This window comes from Lissotriton helveticus, chromosome 4_1 (genome assembly GCF_964261635.1).
Source record: "Lissotriton helveticus chromosome 4_1, aLisHel1.1, whole genome shotgun sequence".
In the NCBI taxonomy this organism is placed as follows: Eukaryota; Metazoa; Chordata; class Amphibia; order Caudata; family Salamandridae; genus Lissotriton; species Lissotriton helveticus.
This window is the reverse complement of record NC_136063.1, coordinates 203,435,774-203,456,927: the sequence shown is the minus strand read 5'-3', so window position 1 is coordinate 203,456,927 and position 21,154 is coordinate 203,435,774. Positions and strand designations below refer to the sequence as shown.

Genomic DNA, 21,154 nt, shown 5'->3' with positions numbered 1-21,154 from the left:
ATAACAAATGCATCTTTCTGTGTAACCATGAATGCTTTAAAATCCTAACGGAAATATCCCTGAGTTTCTAATTTCAGACTGCTATTGAACAGTGAGATCACTATAATGAATTAAACAAATTAAAATGGTCAGTCTTTTCACTGTTACTGAATATCTGAGGTCCCTGTACAGCTCTCAGGGATCCAGTAGACTTATTCTTGGGTCCCTTCAGATTTGATTCCAAATATCATTTAACGTCTGCGATGTAAGGAATTGTAACACATTGAACACTTCCACTGTTGCTTCACTGCCCAATGCACCAGTCAGTTAACCTTCACTGAATATGCGAGGAAAAATAAAAGCAGGAATAATAACCAGCTTAGCTGACTGGATTCAAGGTCAACAATGTTACTACAACATTGGAGTGTCAGTATTATATGCCACTCTGCTAGGGCTTTCAATTTATATGTGTTATGTTAATGTTATATGTGTTTGTATAGCGCTCGGCTGCCCCAGCGAAGGGGCGTCCCGGCGCTTACTGTATGAGACATAGGACGGGGGAAGGGGTCAAAGGAAAAGAAGAAGGGAGAATACTGTTTAACAGAAGAGGTGTGTTTTGATTGCTTTTCTAAAGGATAGCAGATCCTGCATCCCTCGAATCTGGTCTGGGAGGTCATTCCAGAGTTTGGCAGCCAGATATCTGAATGAACGGCCACCGATCCTGGCTAGTCTGATGCGAGGTACGGCTACTAGATTCTGCCCCTCTGATCGTAGAGTACGCCGGGGGATGTAGGCTGACAGGAGTGGGCAGAGCATGGGGGGAGATGCCGTTTTTAGGATTTTAAATGCTAGGCATAGCGTTTTAAAGAGAATCCTTTTCTCCATTGGAAGCCAGTGAAGTTTTGTAAGGACGCTAGCCACAGACGTATGGCGGGGGAGTCCTACCAGAGCCCTGGCGGCGGCATTCTGGACTCGCTGGAGTCTGTTTTTTTCTGCCACGTTAGCTCCTAGCAGGAGGGAGCTGGCGTAGTCCAGCCTTGAGAGAATGGCTGCCTGGACTATCATCTGACGGGTTTTGATGGTCGAAAAATCCTAGGATAGGCCTTAGGCTACGTAGGAGACCGAAGCAGGTGGCCGCCACTTTTTTGGTATGGTGGGTATAGCTTAGGGCAAAGTCTACCCAGACTCCTAGGTTTTTGACACAGTCCTTTGGTTCAGGTGGTTGGCCGAGGGTGTCTGGCCACCAGTTGTTACCCCAAGTGTCTGTCTTTTTTCCCACCAGCAGCACTTCCGTTTTTCTGGCGTTGAACTGGAGAATCCAAATTATGAGATTATGATTATGATTATGAGAATCCAAAGCGAACAAACACTAGTAGGTATGGACTGCAACCTAATACACCTGGGCCCATACTACATTTAGGGTGCGCTGTCCTGGTTTGTGCCATGGTGCAACTTTAAGCGGGAGCGCCATAGGCAAAGAGGGACAGTTAGCCCAATTAAATCTAATGCACTGCCAAAGGCCACAATGTGTAATATGGCCCTTGATAGACTTTTCTTATGACAACAGTCCATCGATTTGTCAACATAAATTATGTTTACTCTGCACTTTCTACATACTGAACACAGTGCAAAGTTTAGGTGAAATACGGAGTGAAAAATAAATGTAAACACGCACTATGGCATGTACTCAAATGTATAGAAGGAAACTTGGATACTATGCATGGGACTGTGGTAGAGAAAGCTAAAAAGCTTGCTAGTGTTGCCAAGGGGCTGGATAATTGTGTTTAGATACATGTGATGGCAGAGAGGACATGTATTTATTCAAGTGTACCATGCACTGAGCTTTGGTGAGGGACACATTTCAAGTGTTTTTGACGTTTAAACGGTAGGGTTGAGTTGTGTTTCTTGACAAAGTGGGTTCCAAGATGGCCTGAATCAAGTCTTTGGTTTGATGAGACTTTTGTGAAGTGGGAAGATAGAGTAGCAGTTGAGAGAGTTGAGCTTCTCATAAGCTGTTTTCTAATCTGCTTGATTTTATAGTGAACGAGTGTTCCAAACGATGAGCTTGTGTTCTTGGCATGTTTTACCCCCCGAAGCATGACCCTTCTTCTCCTTTTATTTGCCTGAAGGAGATTTTAAGGGACTGCGCCCCGAAGACCCTGGGGTGGTCTTTTTAAGGGTCTTCTCAGGTCCTGAGGTATGAGCCTGAGGAGATCTACTCCTTTTCTGAGATCTCCTGGAGGAAGAAGACTCCCCTCACTGTCACTAGATAGGACTACCTTCCTGGCTTTTAGCTTTTGAAGCCATAGTAAAAGCCTTCCTTCACGATCCCTCAAAGTTTTATTGGAAAAGGTACGACATACCTTGCAATCCTTTGCCTGATGTTCTGAATAAAGGCAGTAGATGCAGTCTTTATGAGGGTCGTCTGTATAGAGCCTTATCTTGGAGCAGGTGGCACAAGCTCTAAATAATCCTTTTTTCTCCTTGTCAGCCATGGTAGAAGAAGGAGAAATAGTATTAAGTACTTCAAATAATTAAATCTGGATGAGGTGAAAATCTCAGATCCAAACCAACACGAGTAGAACTGAAGAGTTTGAGCAGAGCTCAAAGGAGACTCCCTAGCACAATGTGCAGTGTAAAATCTGAGGAGCAGAAGGTTCTCTCAGGAGGGTTCTAGTCAGTTTATTTAAATCTAACATATTGTCTTTTTGACTTCTCTATTAGTTTGTAATTGGGCCTAAAGAGAGTCGAGGCTAATAATCATGTGGTCCACATGCACAGGCACATTAGAGACACTACGGAGTCATGAGCTCAAGTCTTGGAACCCGATCAAGGACACCTCTTTCCCATGTCCTGAGAAACGGCGGAACAGCCTCAAGACTCAATGGACAAATGTATAAATGTTATACAATGTTAATAAAGACATTATGACAACAGGTGGGAAATAAAGCTTGGGAGAAACAAATTAATGGGCTGGAACATGAGACAATGCTCTTAAGAAAAACTATTAAACTTAGCATGGTGTGATGATCATCCCCTTGGCTTGTCCAATCATAATTAGGAGGTTTCTCAAGTTTTAAACATTTGGGGGTGGAACATGCCATTAAAAGGTATAATTGGGGTAGTTAATTAGATTAGGAAGCCTGATCGCTGCCAGAACGCTGAGAGATAGAGATGCTGTCCGAATGCTGATCGAAATACTTGAAAGCAGAATTAGAATTATTTAAAAAAAAATCCAAATAGAACTAGGAAGGAGTTTTGCTGAAGAATCGAGAAAGAAACTAGCATCAGAGAGGGGGTTGATGCTGGTGTTAAATCCAGAGGAGGTTACCTGCCCTGTTCTAATCCTGTCCTGAACCTGTCACCTGATACTTTTCTGAGGGGCCCAAAACTCTTGGCCAGAGGGGTCTGATCTTGCACCATCCTAGGTAACTATAAACTGTGTATTTTGTCAATGTGCCTTTTCTCTCTATCCTCTCTTTCATGAGTTACTCGTCACTAAAATGTATTGTCTAATTTAGGTAAACAAGTCTTACCTCTTCAGAATGTTGGAGATAACACTGTAATTTGTATTTTGTTTCACTTCAAAAATTCAGATAAACTTTTAAAATCTAAACTGAGTCTGTAATCATTTAATGGATAAACCAGGTAAATACTTCTTTGATAAATTATCAATACTAATCAACTAAAATAGATCCATGTGTAAGAAAGGGCTTAGTAATTAAATAGGCTCGAATTTGTAGGCAGATCCGACATATAGAAAAGCCCTAAAATTGATCTCCAGCAAGGTTTCATCAACCGGACATTGTAAGTGAGTGTGGTTTATGGGCCCGTATGTGTGTATTTTAGTGATAATTGTCCGCAGGGTGGTCTCTTCCTCGCTCACCCCTACCAGTCTTCCCTGAGGCCTAACAGATAAAAATAAGGCTAAGGCTCTGATCTTGAAGAAAGGGCTTCCTCTGGCATGGGAGTCAGGCGATGCTCCTCCAGCTCTCTGTCAAAGTTGGAGATGACGATGGGGACAGTCTGAATCCAGCAATGAATCTGTGGGGTCCGACTGGAACAGCAGGACCATATGAGGACCCTTCCGACCACGCAGGTCTGAAGGCAGGGTAGGACCTCCCAAAAGAAAGAGGCACGTGGCCTATAAAACTCTTCCTGCTGGGCGGGGGTTGCTCTGGCCTTCGGAAATTTAGGGCGGTACGGAGTTGGCCTAGGCGTTGGTTCCACATAATGAGGCCTAGAACGCCAAGGCTCTCTCCGACTTCTTACTCTTCTTCTTATGCCTTCTACCTGACTCTCCCAATGAATTAGAGTACAACGAAGAGGACTTCAAGATCCGTGATAGGGCCCGGGACTTTCCCATTGACCGTTGCAGAGTCGTATACCAGGCCACTAATAGCTTCAGGACCGCTCCCTCAAAGCCTTCAGAGCCATGACTTGGCAATCAGAGCACATCTCGGTGTCGTGGTTGCAGCCCAAACACCAAAGCCAAACAAAGTGCAGGTCTGTCGATGACATCACAAGCGCTGCAGAGCTTAAAACCTGACTTGCATGAGGTCATCCTCGACACACCAGGAGGTAAACCTCAAAAGAAGTTGAGAAAACATCGAAAAAAGGCCTGTCAAAAAGTAACAGAGGGGTAGATCTTCTCCGGATAGTTGCTGGCTGGTGCAGAAGGAAAATGCATCTGTTCTTGGCATGTAGACCTGCAGATTCTTACACTGTGCATTAGATCGCTATCTGGTGTTATGCTCGGATGATTGCATGTTGTTGTCGTCTTGGAAGAAGTCTTTGTAGTCACGAGATAGGGGACTCCTCCCTTGGACGATAGTTCGCATATATAGGTACAAAGTTGACGCCACACACAGAGCCGATTGGTGTAGAGGGGTACTGATGACAAAAAATCTTCTGGGTCCAGTTTGTTGGCTAGGGAATGTTCCAAGGTATGGAATCTATGGCTAGAAGTGTATATCAGATAAGGCTGTCTTCTGTCTTATCTTGTCTCATGCACACACTGTACAATGTTTATTTCATCCGTGCTGCAACTGACTTTATTCTGTAATGCTACATTCAAAGGTGTTGGATGAGCTACATCAGTACCAACTGCAAGGTGGGCAAGTATTTGTTTTTTTTTAGCCAGTCATAGGCAAAGTGCGCCCCAGCTCTAAGATAGTAAAGCTCCATATCTGGTACAGCAACCCCTTCCATATGGTATGGTAGTGTTAGAGTGGACCAGGCTAGTTGCGGTTATTTACCTGCCCAAGTGAGCTGCACTAGAAGGGTGGGGAGACTATTAAAAAATGATTTGGTCAGTGTGTCGGGTATATTGACAAAGTATAAAGAAACCTAGGCAGTACCCCCATTTTTATTATTCCATTTCGTCCCGCCACAGATAATGGCAGCTTTAGCCAACCGGTTATTTGCTCCTTCAGCTTAGAGATGGCTCTGTCATCATTTAGAACTAATACTTCTTCAGTGTCTAAACTTATCCATACTCCCAAGTACTCAATAGAAGAGTATGACCAGGCCAATGTGTAGTCTAGCTCAAATTTATTTGTGTAAGGGGGAATATGTTTGACTTTTCCCAATTGATGCAGACTCCTGACATTCTCCAAATTGAATGAATTCCCTAAGAACCAGATGAAGCCCACTCAGGGGATTATGTACATATAAAGTAATATCATCTGCATATAGCGAAATCAAAACGAGTCTGCCACTATATCACAGAGAGTATTGACTATAGTCTTGGTGTAGAGTAGATGCAAGGGGTTCCAGTGCTATAGCGAAATGTGTAGGAGATAGTGTACACCTCTGCTGGGCACCTCTGTTAATCGTAATAAGTGCTGAGACTTGCCCACTTAAGAATAGTATAGTCATTGGTTTTGTGTAGTGTAATTTAACTAGTTGTAGAAAGGAGTGGGGATACCTATATATTGTAGTGTTGCGAACAAGAAGCTCCATTCAAAGGAATCAAATGCCTTAGTGGCAACTAGAAAAATTACAACAGCTTCCGTTTCCAGAGATATTTGGTGAAAAAGGGCAAAAAGTGATTGCAGGGGGCGTGGCCAAGATGGCGTCGGAGTAAGACGCTTTTTCAGGTCCCTCCGGCGCCGATCCTGACATAGCGGCTTACTGCAGGGTCTCACTGGCGCAGATTGGCCCCAGACCAAGAGCGGAGGTCGGCGAAGTGCCGCGGTGTGGTCCGGTTCCATCGGCGGAGCGCTGAGCCGCTCGTGGCTGTTGCTGGCACGGGGTGTCTGAGAGGCCTGGGGATCCCCGGGCTCGGGTGATCGGAGGGCCGGCCGGAAGCTCGGTGAGGAGCGGCAGAGGAGAGTGGCTCGTCCGGACCCAACCGAGGTCCGCTCCATACGCCGGCTGCCTGAGACGGGGTCTGTGTTCAGCGGAGGGCGGCGCAGCCTGTCGGGCCCCGGGGAGCTTGGTTCGCCCTGCAGGAGGTGTGGAGAGGCCTGCGAGCAGTGGAGACGTGGATCCCGAGGTGCCGGACAGACCTGGACGCTGCAAGCTTCTGCGACGCGCTGTGGGGCCCGGACGCGATTGAAGGTGCTGCACCCTGCATTGGAGGGGGGAGTGGGTGCTGGCAGTGCCCACAGCCCGAGCTTGGTGCTGCACCCTGCATTGAGGAGGGAGTGAGGGTGAGAGGCGCCCGCAGCCCGGCTGGGTGGTCGCGGTTGGGACAGTCCTGACCCCCTGCGGAGCGGAGGAGCCCGGAGTGCGGCGGTCTGCGAGGGCCCGGGGAGACTGAGCGACAGATTACTGTGCATGGGCATCTGGAGGGCCTTATGGGCCACGCGCCCCTACCGTGCATCTAGATAGTGCGGGCCCCGACCACTGGAGGAGATCTGGAGCGGGGCTAGAGGAGAGGCTGGGAGCGCACGCCTGGTGGTCTGGAGGTGACCGGGACGAGGGCGGGACGACGCCATTTTGTCTGGCTTTCTTGGCCGTTTTGAAGCTTCGCGCCGGCTCCTGGTTAGCTGGTATCTGTGTTGCCCCACTGCACCCTTCCCGCTGGGACTTGCCATTGGAGGCTGGGGGCCCCAACTTGCATTTGAGTGTGGCTTTCGCGTGCTGCCCGGCATCATGTCTAACCAAGCTCGCAAGGGACGTGTGGTGAAGGACGGAGCGTCTAAATCTTCGCAGCAGCCGGCCTCCCCGGGTCCCAGTGGCTCGCCAAGAGTGTCTGATGATGAAGCCCCGGCTACCAAGGCTTTTATGTCCGAACTTTTTGCTTCCATCAAAGAAGATATCTCTGAGCTGCGGGCGCAGCTAGCATCTGACCTCCGGGAAGTACGGCGGGATGTCGACGGGATTGGCGAGAGAGTCGCGACTCTGGAGGACCATGACTTAAGCACGGCCAATGATGTCCATTTGCTCCAACAGGATGTTCTCCGCCTCACGGAACAAAATTTGGACTTGCAGGCGCACGCGGAAGACCTTGAAAACCGTTCCCGCCGGAACAACATCCGCGTCAAGGCGGTGCCGTGGGATGGCGAGGCGGGAGACCTGCGAGGCTACATACAGGCACTGTTCCTGCAGGTCCTGGACGAGGAGGACGTGAAGGACGTCCAAATGGATAGAGTCCATCGAGTTGGTTTGCCCAGGAGAGGGGGGGGGCCGCCTCCGGACATCCTTGTCTGCGTCCATGATTTCCAGGTAAAGGAGCGCATCCTTCGTAAAGCCAGAGCTATCGCATCCTTGCAGTTTAGGGGCCATCAACCTCAGCTCTTCCAGGACTTGGCGGCCTCTACGCTTCAGAAACGGCGGAATTTTCGCCCGGTGACTGCCTTCCTGAGGGACAGTAACATCGCATATTCTTGGGGTCACCCCTTCAGGATCATCTTCCGGTGGCAGAATCGACTGGTGCAGCTGCGCTCCCTTCAGGAGGCGAAGGATCTCTTGGGTCTGCCTGACGCTACGCCGTCCCAGGGTGCGGCTGCTTCCACATCTCGGCGGCGCCACCGCTCATCATCCTGGCACAGAGTGGGGTCCTCCCCAGATCGGGGACGTCCGGACCGCAGTTCCAGTCTGCTAGAAAGGGGGAATGCTGTGGCCTCGGTTGCCTCAGCGACGCAGCCGGAATCGCAGGCCAGCTCGGGAGCGGCATGACAGTGCATTGAGTGAGGAGGATCGGCGCTGGAGGGGACATTGGCCCCCTGGTCTGGGAGAATGGAGGTACTTTTGGAGAAGACTCCCCGGACCGTGACCTTGGGAGGAACCGAGTTGGTCTCCCTATTCTGTCCCTGGAGCGGACTGATCTCCGTGAACTTTGGACTGATGAGTATTATCATTCTTCTTGTTCTGGGTTTTTGGTATTTTTGTATGTTGTTATTCCCTTGTGTGGGGGGGAGTTGGGGTGGGGAGGATTGGTGGTGGGGTATGCCTGATGAGTGCGTGACATGTTCCTTCCTCTTGCAGAGATACTCCTTGGCTTCCGTGCTGTTGCCTCCTCTTGGGCTCGGCGGAGGTTCTGATTCTGTATTTACTGTGGGGTTTCTTGGCGTGGATCCCTTGGAGTTGCAGGGGGGGTTGAGGGATGGTTTGCAGGAGGGGTTGTCGATTTGGCCCTTGAAGATGCTGTTTCTGCTCAATTGCCTCTGTCATGATGTGTTTGTTCGCTGGTGGAGGGTGGGCCCCGGTTCGTCAGTTGCCTCCCAATGGGATTTCATGGGCGGACTCTCGGCTGGGCCTCTATCTTGGGGGGGTTCTGGGTGTGGGTGGAGCTCCGGGCACGATGGTTTCAGAGGGCTTGGGGGTTCTTTTTTACAATGCCTGTTAGTATAGGAACTTGGAACGTTAAGGGTCTCAATTCGCCCCAGAAGCGGCAGAAAGTGTGGAAGTATGTGCTGGATCACCAGCTGGATATTGTGGGGCTTCAAGAGACGCACTTGGCACGCAGGGACGAGCTGCGCCTCAAGCATAAGGCGTATCCCCTTATATATAGATCCTCTGCATCAACGAAACATAGGGGGGTGGCCCTTCTCTTTCGAGCTGCTTTGCACTTCCAGCCCCTGGAGGTGCGTACTGATAGGGATGGCCGGTGGCTGATGGTGAAAGGGCTTGTTCAAGGGCAGCTATGTTCATTTGTAGTGGTGTACCTTCCAAATGCCGGTCAGAATAAGTTTCTCCAGGACTTGTTGCAGAAGGTGGGGGACTTTGCTGATGGCCGCTTGTTCCTCCTGGGGGACTTCAACTTGGTGTGGGACAAGACGGTGGATAGCTCGGGGTCTCATAGGACTGGAGCGGGGGTCTTCTCAGACTCTTCGCGGCAGACGGTGGGGGAGCTGGGACTGATTGATGGCTGGCGCTTTTATCACCCCTCTGCCAGGGATTACACTTACTTCTCTCACGTACATCACTCCTACTCACGCCTGGACCACATTTTTCTTAGTCAGGCCCTTAAGGGAGATGTCCTAGACTCCACCATACTTCCGCTTTCGGTGTCGGACCACAGCTTGTTGGTGCTTAGCCTCCGTTGGTCGTCGGCTGGGGGTGGGCAGAGAAAATGGTACTTCCCGGCTTCGGTGATCCGGGATGATGCTTCCAACAAAGCCCTGCGGATAGCCATTAGGGAATTTTTTGAGCTTAATCCTGCATCTGACACGTCGGTCGCTAACACTTGGGATGCCTTTAAGGCTTCCATTCGGGGCACATGCTTGGGCCTCAATGCACGTCTAAATAAGGAGCGGCGTAAGGACCGGGAGGCTCTGGAGGAAGAAGTGTCCCGCCTCGAACGGGCTCACAAGCTTAATCCCTCAAGGATAACCCTCCGACCGTTGACTGCGGTGCGAGGGAAGCTGCGAGCTCATTATAATAACAGGGCTGAGCTGACAATGCTGAGACTGGGGCGGCAATCTTACTCCGGTGGGAATAAGGTTGGGCGGCACTTGGCACGTCAACTTCGAGATAAGAGGGAGCGCGAGTATATTGGGGGAATACGGGATGAGGCGGGGGTGGTGCAACACAAGGACGAGGTGAAGGCGTCTATCTTTGGACGCTTCTATGCGGGCCTGTATAAGGGTGACAGCCTAGCCGTGGCAGAACAGAGGGAGTACCTGGGGCGATTGCCCCTTCCACGAGTTTCCACCGAGTGGAATGAGCTGCTGGACGCACCGATTACCAGGGAGGAGGTCCTCGAGGCCATCAAGGGCCTGAAGTTGCACAAAGCGCCGGGGCCGGATGGCTACACGGCGGTTTTCTATAAGTCTTACGCCTCGGAATTGTGCGACTTCCTCACTTCTCTTTTTAATGATATGGCCGTATCCGGCTCCTCGGTCGGCTCCTTGGCGGAGGCGGTTATCACGGTCTTGCCGAAACCCGGGAAAGATCTTGCCCAGTGTGCGTCGTTCCGCCCCATAGCACTGCTTAATGTTGACGCTAAATTGTATTCCGCGATCCTGGCGCATAGACTGCAGGATCTGTTACCGGTGCTCATACATCCGGATCAATCCGGTTTCATTAAGGGTCGTCAGACCCACGATAATACTCGCAGAGTGGTTCACTTGATAGAAAAGGCCGACAGGTTCCGCATTCCAGCGGTGCTAGTGGGGTTGGACGCCGAAAAGGCTTTCGACAGAGTTGATTGGGGTTTCCTCTTTAACACACTGACTGCTTTTGGGTTTTCTGACAAATTCCTCACTATGGTCCAGGCCAACTTTAGCGGCCCGAGGTCTAGAGTAACAGTGAACGGACATGTGTCGGAGTTTTTCCCGCACTCCAGGGGCACCAGACAGGGGTGCCCCCTTTCCCCGCTCCTGTTTGCACTCAGTATTGAACCTCTGGCGTTGGCGGTGCGAGAGCATGAGGGGATCCGGGGTATTCCTTTCACAGGAGAGCAACACAAAATCACGCTCTTCGCGGATGATATCTTATTATCAATAACGGAGCCGGAGCGCTCCCTGCCGTGCCTTCGGGAGGCCCTGCTGGCCTATGAGGCGGTAGCGGGCTTCAAAGTCAACTATGGCAAGTCCCATGTCCTGAATCTAACTCTTTCTCAGGAGGAGGTGGAACGAGTGAAGCTCTTGACCCCTTTGGCTTGGGCGGATGGCTCACTGGTCTACTTGGGGGTTCACCTAACCCCGACAATCGGGGGGCTGTTTTCAGCTAATTTTCCGCCGCTGTTTGCGAAGACTCGGATTGAGCTGGAGAAGTGGAAACCCAAATTTATATCTTGGCTGGGCAGAATACATGCTGTTAAGATGGTTCTCCTCCCCAAATACTTATATTTATTTCAAGCTCTACCCATGCCTCTTCATACCGACTTTTTTCGGCGCCTTCGGACCCAGATACTGCGCTTTGTGTGGCAGGGGGGCCGGGCACGATTTGCATTTACGGTGCTGCGGCAGCCCAAATCTGAGGGGGGCTTGGGACTTCCTGATTTGCAGCTTTACTATAAAGCGGCGCAATTGAGAGTGCTGGTGGAGTGGTCGCAGCAATCGTCCGAGAAACATTGGCTGCATATGGACCGGAGTGTGGCAGGCAGATCGGTCTGGGACCTGGCGTGGAAGCCCCGGAAGGACCGTCCGCTGAACGCCTACATTAGTACTCCTACGGGTACCACATTGAAGGTCTGGGACTCCTTGGCTGCAGATGAGAGATGGACTACCTTCCCATCGCCTTTTACGCCCATACAATTCAATCCAGCTTTCCCGCCGGCACTTCGGGAAGGGATCTTTGATGCTTGGAGGGAGGGAGGTTGCCGGGCGCTGACCCATCTGTTTCATGGGCGGGTTCCCCTTACCTTTGCTAACTGTATGAGGGACTACGGGCTTACCGACGCTGAACGGTTCCATCACTTACAATTGCATCACTGGGCCACCACGCCTGGGGAGATGGAGGCGGCGACGCGGCGTCCGTCGCCTTTCGAGGCGTTCCTATTGCGATCGACTGTCATGAGGGGTGCCATCTCCTTCCTATACCAGCTCCTACTTAAATCGGCGGTGACGCCTAGGCATCGCTACATGGGCCTATGGGAGGAATTGTTGGGGAGAGACATCTCAGATACGGAATGGTCGGCCCTGTGGCGGGACGTGTCGAAGTTTAATCACTCGCTTCACTTGCGGGAGGCTCATCTTAAGACACTTACGCAATGGTATATGTGCCCGTCCCGGCTTCACCGCATTTATCCGTCCACGTCTGACCTATGCTGGAGGGGATGCGGGCTACTTGGGGACTTCCGCCACATCTGGTGGGACTGCCCGGTGATTAGGCCGTTTTGGGAGGAGATCCTTTCGCATATCAGGGACATCCTTCATTATCCTGTAAAGGATGATATTGCCTTTGTTCTGCTGGGACTGCGTGACCCTGGCCTGGAGCATCAGACCCGGGCCGACAAAAAGATTCTGTGGCTATGCCTGGGCGCTGCCAAGCTTACGCTGGCGGCTGCCTGGAAACGGAGGGAGGCTCCGGCAATATCTCTGTGGCATGCCCGACTATGGAAGCTTCTAAGTATGGAAAGGATGGCGGACATCTTCCTAGGTAAATTCGAGAATTTCCAGTTCCAATGGGGCCCGTTGGTTGACTTCCTATCCAAAGGTCTGCCCTCAGCTGTGTGTCCGGCTTCCTTGAGGTCGCTGCATCTCTTTCAGGTATAGGTTGGGGGAGGAGAGTGTTTGTATGTCTGTTTGGGCCACCACCATGTGGGGGGTGGGGGGAAGGGGGGGGGGACTTGTTATTTTCTTGTTCTGGTCATTCTGGGAGTTTACTGCTTATTGCTGGGTCCGTAGCTGTATGGATGTGCTGTACGGAGCATTGGATTGGGGATTTCTTCCCTTGGCACCCGCCTCGAACGATTTTGCTGCTGGCTTCGCTGGACTGTTGGTGCTGTGGCTATGCTCACGAGGCACGGACTTATTATGCCATCAGTAGAGGTCCTGCTCATGATTTAGTGCCCTTGCAAGGCGGACTATGTAATGCTTAAGATGACCTTTATTTGTGTTCTTGGTTGTACTTAAACTGCAAAATAAAACCTTTTACAAAAAAAAAAAGTGATTGCAGGTTATGTGCAGTTGATCTTCCCGGTACAAACCCTGCTTGATGGGGGAAGGACAAGGTTCTGCAGCAATGGTAAGTGTCAGTTTCCTAGAATTTTCGCGTCACAATTTATCAGCGACAGCGGTCTATAAGAGTCACAATCAATATCAGATTTAATGGGTTTAAGCAGAATAATGATTAAGGCTTCCTGTATTGAGTCAGGTAGTTCACCCTTCTACAGGGCTTCCATACATACAGCGTGTAAGTGAGGTACCAATAGGTCGATATACATTTTATATATTTTAGCAGAAAGGCGATCAGGAGCCCGGTGCTCTATTATAAGGTAGTTCTTCAATGACATGAATGATTTACCCCAAAGTTAAGGGACATGCCAGAAATGATCACTGGGCGTCACTCAGCAAGGCCAATGTTACTTTATCCAGGTATGATGCTAGTCTATCAGGGGCATATTGCTTGTGTTAAAAGTACAACGCCTCAAAGCAATCCACGAACACCCTCTTAATGTCCTTATCAAAAGCATACCGTAAGCCACCTGAGTTGTGTATCTGCGTCACTGCTGTAGCTGCCCAGGATTTTCGAACTGCATCGGGTAAGGCTTTCCTAGGTCCGTTCCCCTCACAGTATGTCTGTGCCCTTGTGTATTTTCTCAGATATTGAGATTCTATGGCAGGACCGGAGGCTCAGATTATGCTTTTCTTTCTTCGCATTTATTATAATTGAAAAAACACAGCAGCCTTAGAAAAGCTCATAATGCAGAAAAATGCTTAAAAACAACCATAAAGCATTTTAGTCGCATAACTCATGAAAAAACAATGTCTCTGGGACTACAACTCCCATCACGATAATACAACAGTCTGAAACGGAGTCCTTCCTCTATGTCCACAATCCATAGATAGGCAGTCCTTCCTCCATATTCCTCCTCTTTCTTCGCTGCTTCCGCAGCCAGTTAAGTGTTTTTTCTCCCCTCTCAGTTTCTTGCTGTTAGGGGCTTCCTTTGAACGTATTTCTGCATGTAATGTGTTTGTTATTGGGGCTATGGGTCTCTGATGTGTTTTTTCTCCACAGAGCCCCGTTCAGGTCGCGGAAGCGCCGTCTCGCTTCCTTCGCGACCATTCCCCGATCTTTGTTGATGCGGTGCGCAGTCTACCGCTAGGGGGCGCGGCCGCGTCTCGTTGGTCTCCGGCGCGCGTTCTCCTCACAGAGGAGCCGCGCTGAGGAGACCAACCGCCGCGGAGCCGAGCCCTCACGTCTGCCTCCTCGAACGCCCGTTTTTCGGGTCTGTACTCTTTGGCCCCATAGCTGAACGCCCCGGTGGGGGTCTGTATTGCGGTGTCCTACCGCGCTAACGCCGTTTTTGGCTAGTCTGCACTCGTGAAGGAAATTTGTGACATTGGTGTGGCAGCGCGCTGGGAGGCAGCTGACCTGGTCCCCCTGGGGTGGGTCTGCGCGCTGAGGGAGTAGTGCACCCAGAATTTGGCCAGTCCCTGGCAACCAAAACTGTTGCAGTCCTCTGGTCTGCCCTAATAACTGTAACACCCAGACTGTGGGTAGTGTGAGAACCCCTTGGCACTGGCTTTGGGCGACATGGAGGACGAGTACTATGGGGGTGATTCTCAATCCTATCTGCAGGATGAGGAGTTCTTTCAAGCAGTAGACAGCTCCATCTACCGCTGCGTGACAGAGGTAGTGGCCTCTATGGAGGAGCGTCTCTCTACGCGCATAGTGGAGGAATGCGCCAAACTAGCGCAGGCGCAGTCAGGTAACCCTTCTGCCTTCCCAGGCCCGTCGAGTGAGGGCCCCCCTCCTTCTAAGAAACCCTGCAAAGGGGGGTTGTCGGAGGGTGTTCAGGGGGTGGACAAGGGTGCCTTTGAGCGTCTGCGTGACGCGTTTTTGGCAAAGGCGACTGAGTCCCCACCTGACCAGCCTGCGGCCCCCGCCTCGGTGGTGGCTACTGAAACTGCCCCTTCGTCTCCAGGGGATTCCCCGGATTCAGATGGGGATGAGGTATCGGTGCGTTCCTGGCGACCTTCGAGCTCGGCCACTGAGTTACCACGGGACAGCTCAGGTATGCTGGACCCGGATGAGATCATGCATCCGCGGTCCGCAGCCTGGGCCCCGGGCGACAAGGTGGCAAAGTTCGTGGCTAGTCGGCTGCGTAAGCCTCTGGAGCAGGAGGCCAGGGGTTGCCTCCGTGGGGAATGCCCTAGACCCACCTTGGAGGGGAAAGTTGCCATGACACCAGACTTAGATGCCAAGATGGCGACTTTTCTAGCAAAGTTTATGAAGGACCCGCGTAAGGGCATTGACCGATCCTGGCGGTCGTGTCAAGACAAAATGCTCGACGCAGTAGGGCCCATTACTAAGATCCTAGACATGGCGGAGGAGGCTAAAGTTACTGGATCCACCATTGACCCCGATGTCTTATCAAATTGGGCGCAGAGGGTGATTGTTTTCTTAGGCAACGCCAACTCCGCCCTTTCCACCGAACGGCGGAGGTCTTTTTTGATTAAGCTAGACCCTAAGTTGGGAGACTTGGCCTCTTCGGAGGCAGGAGCAGTTGCTCAAGGCGGTCTCTTCGGAGAACCATTCATTAAAGAGTTAGGGAAGTTCGTGTCTACCTTCACGTCCCTTGATAGAGCTCAGGCCAATATCAAACGCGTGTTCCATCAGCGTTTCTCCCAAGGGGCCGGTCGCGGTAGGGGCCGCGCGACCGGCCGTGGCGGGCAGAATGCCGGTAACAGAGGGCAAGGCTCCGGGCGAGGGCAGTACAACACCTCGGCCAACTTCAACTCCTTCTACCCTACAAGGGGGCAGCGTTTCGGAGGTCGAGGTTTCAGAAAGAACTCCAATGCTTCCAGCACGCACGGTGAGTGTAATCCCCGCGGAGCAAATTCAGATTGGTGGCCGGCTAGCGGCCTTTCAGAGGGCGTGGGTAGAGCTTACAGCGGATGCTTGGGTGTTGCAAACTATCCGCGGTTTTCACATCGAGTTCTACGACCAGCCTGCCCAGGTGTGCGCCCCGCGTCCTATAACCTTTTCGGTGTCCGATGCCCAGTTGATAGACGAAGAGGTCGCGGAACTTCTCCGCAAAAGGGCCGTTCGCCAATCAACTCGGCATCCGTCGGGCTTTATCAGCAATCTTTTCTTAGTGGACAAACCCAGCGGTGGCCGTCGTCCGGTGATCAACCTCAAAGAATTCAATGGGTGGTTGGTCTATCATCATTTCAAAATGGAAGGAATTCATCTCCTTCGAGATATCCTCCTTCCACGAGATTGGTTGGTACGGCTGGATCTCAAGGATGCGTATCTTGTGATTCCAATCTATCCTCCTCATCGTCGCTTCCTCCAGTTTCTCTGGCGGGATCAAGTGTTCGAATTCACGGCCCTTCCGTTCGGTCTTTCCTCAGCTCCGTGGTGTTTCACCAAAGTGTTACATCCCGTGGTGGAGTTTTTGCGAGCGCAGGGGATTCGCCTGATCGTCTATCTGGACGACATTTTGCTAATGGCGCAATGTCCGCACAGCTTGCTTTCTCAACTGGACCGGACCGTCGACCTCCTTCAGGAGCTCGGCTTTGTCATCAATGGGGACAAATCAGTCCTTGTGCCCGCTCAGAAAGTAGACTTTTTGGGATTTGTCATAGACTCCATCGACGCGTCCCTGAGTCTTCCGTCTCGGAAGTTGTCCAAGATCAAACACGTCTTGCGGCAGACAATTTCAAAGTCTCACACGTCGTTACGACAAGTTGCCAGAGTGGTGGGCCTGCTATCGTCCTCGATTCAGGCCATCTTTCCGGGCCCTCTACACTACAGGGCGCTCCAGCGCCTCAAGGCATACCACCTACGCAGAGGCGTGTCTTACGACCAAATGGTTCCCCTATCGGAAGAGGTCAAAGAAGAGATGTTGTGGTGGCTTACCCACATGGAGGCCTGGAATGGTCGGGCAATTTTCGGGTCTTCCCCGGACCTCGTCATCGAGTCCGATGCCAGCAGAGTCGGTTGGGGAGCGCGCTGTGGAGATTTTTCAACAGGCGGCACTTGGTCCTTGGAGGAGCAGAAGTTGCATATCAACTGTCTAGAGCTTCTGGCGGGTTCCTTTGCGGTACGCTGCTGGACCAGGGACTCTGTGAAGTTGTGTGTCCTATTGAAAATGGACAACGTATCAGCCGTGCGGTATGTGAACCACCTAGGGGGCGCGAGGTCCCGCGCACTGGCGAATTTGGCAAAACAGTTCTGGGATTACTGCCTAGAACATCATGTATCGGTGACGGCGGAATACCTACCGGGTCAGGCCAACCAGGTGGCAGACTGGCACTCCAGGTATCTCCGGGATTCCAGTCTGTGGATGTTGGATGTCCAGGTCTTTCGCTGGCTCAACGAGCTGTGGGGCCCTTTCTCACTGGACCTGTTTGCGTCCCGCTTGGATCATCAGCTTCCGAGGTTCTTCAGTTGGAGACCGGACCCGCTGGCAGAGGCCACGGACGCGTTTCTCCAGGACTGGAGCAAGGAGAAGCCTTTTGCGTTTCCACCTTTTTCGATGGTGATGCGAACGGCGGCGCAGGTTCGCCGGCAGGAAGTGGAGCTGGTGTTGGTGACGCCGCTCTGGAGGTACCAAGTCTGGTTTCCAGTTCTTCTGGAACTTTCCTGGGATTCTCCAATCCTACTCCCCCGGTTTCCTCACCTGCTCCTCAACCCGGATCAGGATCCGCATCCTCTCATCGTTCAGGGCTCTCTCCACCTCATGGCATGGAGGCTTTCAGGAGACGTTGGTCGCTCCCGGGCCTTTCGAGATCAGCTGAGGGTCTGTTATCCAAGGCCTGGGCTGTCAGTACGTCGAAGCGCTACAAATCCGCTTGGTCTAAGTGGGTGCGTTGGTGTCTTCGACGGAGTTTGGATCCCTTGGTCGCGGGACTCGTACCCGTGTTGAATTATTTGGCGGAATTGGCCGTGGGTGGCTTTGCCTACCGCACGATTAATGCTGTGCGTTCGGCTATTTCTGCGGCACACCACCCAGTTGACGGTGCTCCGATCGGAGTACATCCTTTTGTTTGCCGACTTTTGCGGGGCGTCCGGTTGGCGTTACCACCAGAGCCCCGGTACTCAGTCCTTTGGGACGTCAATTTGGTGTTGAACCTTTTCCTGTCCTGGCAGCCAAACAGGTACCTATCGGTCAAGGAGCTCTCGGCGAAACTGGCTATGCTTCTATGCTTGGTGTCCTGCCGGAGAGTGTCGGATGTGCGTGCTCTGGATGTTTCGGCACGCGTATTTTCACCAGATGGTGTCACCTTCACGATTGGTCGCCGCACAAAGTCGGCATCTAGGACAATCTCATATCCGGCTTTTGTGGATGTCCCGAAACTATGTGTTGTGCAGTGTCTGAAAGCTTATGAGGATATGACTTGGGACGTTCGCCCTCCGGGCGAGAGACAGTTGTTAATTGCCTTGCGAAAACCACACCATGCGGTCTCTTCCCCCACCATAGCCAGGTGGGTGCGTTGGGTCATGCAAGAGGCAGGCATTGATACCAAACGTTTCGGAGCTCACTCTGCCAGAGGGGCCATGGCCTCTAAGGCTTTTTCTGCGGGAGCTCGTCTAGAGGATTTGATGCGGGCCGCGGATTGGTCCTCCGATTCCACCTTTAAGAGGTTTTACTTTAAGCCGGTGGTGGATATTGCAAGTTTGGTGGTAAGTAAGCTTTGAACTAGCATAATCTGAGCCTCCGGTCCTGCCATAGAATCGAAATTTGCCTAGCATTTGTAACGGTAAGTTTCAATTCTATTAAGGACACGGAGGCGAGGATTATCCCACCCGGTATGTCGTCGAGCGACACCCCCCCGTATGGCAGTAAGTAATCAGGTTTTGAAATTTTCCTCATGTTTGAATATGAACCTTGAATAGTTAATCCAATTGTAAGATCCTGTGTTTTCCGTTACGGCGCTGACGCATTTTTATTTCTTCTGTTAGGAAATGATGGTTCCAAGCCAGACCAATGAACTGATGGCGTAATTTGCGCGAAGAAAGAGGAGGAATATGGAGGAAGGACTGCCTATCTATGGATTGTGGACATAGAGGAAGGACTCCGTTTCAGACTGTTGTATTATCGTGATGGGAGTTGTAGTCCCAGAGACATTGTTTTTTCATGAGTTATGCGACTAAAATGCTTTATGGTTGTTTTTAAGCATTTTTCTGCATTATGAGCTTTTCTAAGGCTGCTGTGTTTTTTCAATTATAATAAATGCGAAGAAAGAAAAGCATAATCCTCGCCTCCGTGTCCTTAATAGAATTGAAACTTACCGTTACAAATGCTAGGCAAATTTCGATTCTCTTTCCTCAGTCTTGTTATATTCTGAAACCTTGCTAATTATAATTGTTCCTGAACATCTGGGGCACTGTTACTACAAAGTTCTTTCTGAACATCTAGGGCATTGTAATTAGAGACCCTAGTTTCCAGCTGCTTGATCTAATCTCTCAGCCTGGTGAGGTGGGAAGTGTTGACAAAACGCCATGTCCCTCTTAGATGCAGCCCCCCCCCCTTTCAACACCACCTTAAATGCTTGCCATACGGATGCATGTGTGACAACTGATCCCTTTTCATGGAAATAGCGCCCAATTGTGCGGATTTTCTCTCGAAACACAGGATCTAGTAGTGCCCTAGTCAGAAGCCGCCACGGGCAGGCATGTCTAGAGTGCCACAGGGGCTGAAAATGGAGAAGGACTGGCGAATGATCAGATAATGTATGGACAAGGTGTGTCACTTCCACAATCCATGTACTGACGTCATTGGTCACAATCCAGAAATGCAGCCTCCACCACATTATGTGCCCCTGAGCAACATGTGCTTTGTTGAAGGTCAGGATTTTTAACTCGCTAGACATTCCTCAGCTGGGATACTGTTAAGGGCTGCAGCTGAGTTAATGTGAATCCTAGCTAAGGAGTGTGACCTATCTAATCGTGGGTCCATTGTAGTGTTGAAATCACGGATCCATATTATTGGCGCAGCGTGTTCTGTTCAGCCCAAGCGTATGGTAAAAAACTGGATTGTCCGTAGCTTGGCCATATGCGTTTACTATTATCAAAGCCTGCATTCCCAACACCCTCTGCAGAATTATGAATCTCTCATCTGGATCAGCTACTGTGTGTACTAGGCAGAATGGTGGTCCACGTTTGATGAGAATGGCTACTCCATTGGCCTAGGAGTATGATGATGAAATGTAGGCAATGGCTGTCCATTTATTTAACAGGTGCTTATACCTTCTGGGTGTCGAGTGCGTTTTTTGTTACAAAACTATATAGATATTGTGTCACTGCAGGTAAGTGGCGATTTGTGTGTTTTCTAGGGTTAGTGAGCCCTAGTATGTTCCAATTTAGTAGATAGTATGTCCCCCACCGTTTTCTGTTATTGGTCAGTGTCTTGCGCATATCAATTATACCTGTTTCGTGCTGCACCAGATATTATATTAGCAGTACCGTACATTTCCCACAAACTAGCCCTCCACCACGCCAGCTCCCAAAATGTACCCCCCTTAGCATCCTAAAAACTAAAACGAATAGGTCTTTGAGGTACATAACTTGGCTGCTCAAAGACCAACGCAAGACTGTTTTTACCCTAGAGTTTACCAGTGGGTAGTAGCCATATCCTGGGGTCCTGGTTAAGGAGTTCCCTGCTATAGCGACATTAGATATGTTGGGTCTAAATGAGGCTGACTTAGTATATGGTGCACACTTATTTAAGTGAAGCATCCTGCACTAATCTAGACAACCCATATGGTGGTTTTAATGGCCTTAGACAACCATAGAAAGCTCTCTAAGTGGTAGATGTGTAGAGCAGCCTTCTGGCTTAGTCAAGGAGTGTTAAGCAGCTTGTTTACCAGATCTAATCATATAGTGTAAGGAAACGAAAAAAAGCACACAGTGTAGTTATAGAAATATGTCTATTTATTACACATCACTCACTAACACATTGGTATATCTCCAATCCAGAGATATCAACACAAATACACAATAATACTTCAATAGCAAGAGGTAAGTAAGCACAATACACAGAAATCTCCAATGGGAAACAAAACCATATACTAAAAAGGTGGAATGCGAACTGCGACCGAAGTCAGGACTTGGACCAGGAGACTCAGAAGAGTTGGGGACACAAGGAACTACTCAAGGTAAGTAC

At 50.6% G+C, this 21,154-nt stretch overlaps 1 protein-coding gene across 18 annotated transcripts in view; it reads right to left on the bottom strand.

Moving 5' to 3' along the window:
* PTK2 (protein tyrosine kinase 2) overlaps nucleotides 1-21,154 on the bottom strand; it is an 858,662-nt gene that overhangs the window by 11,385 nt on the left and 826,123 nt on the right. The gene's annotated exons all lie outside the window — the stretch shown is intronic.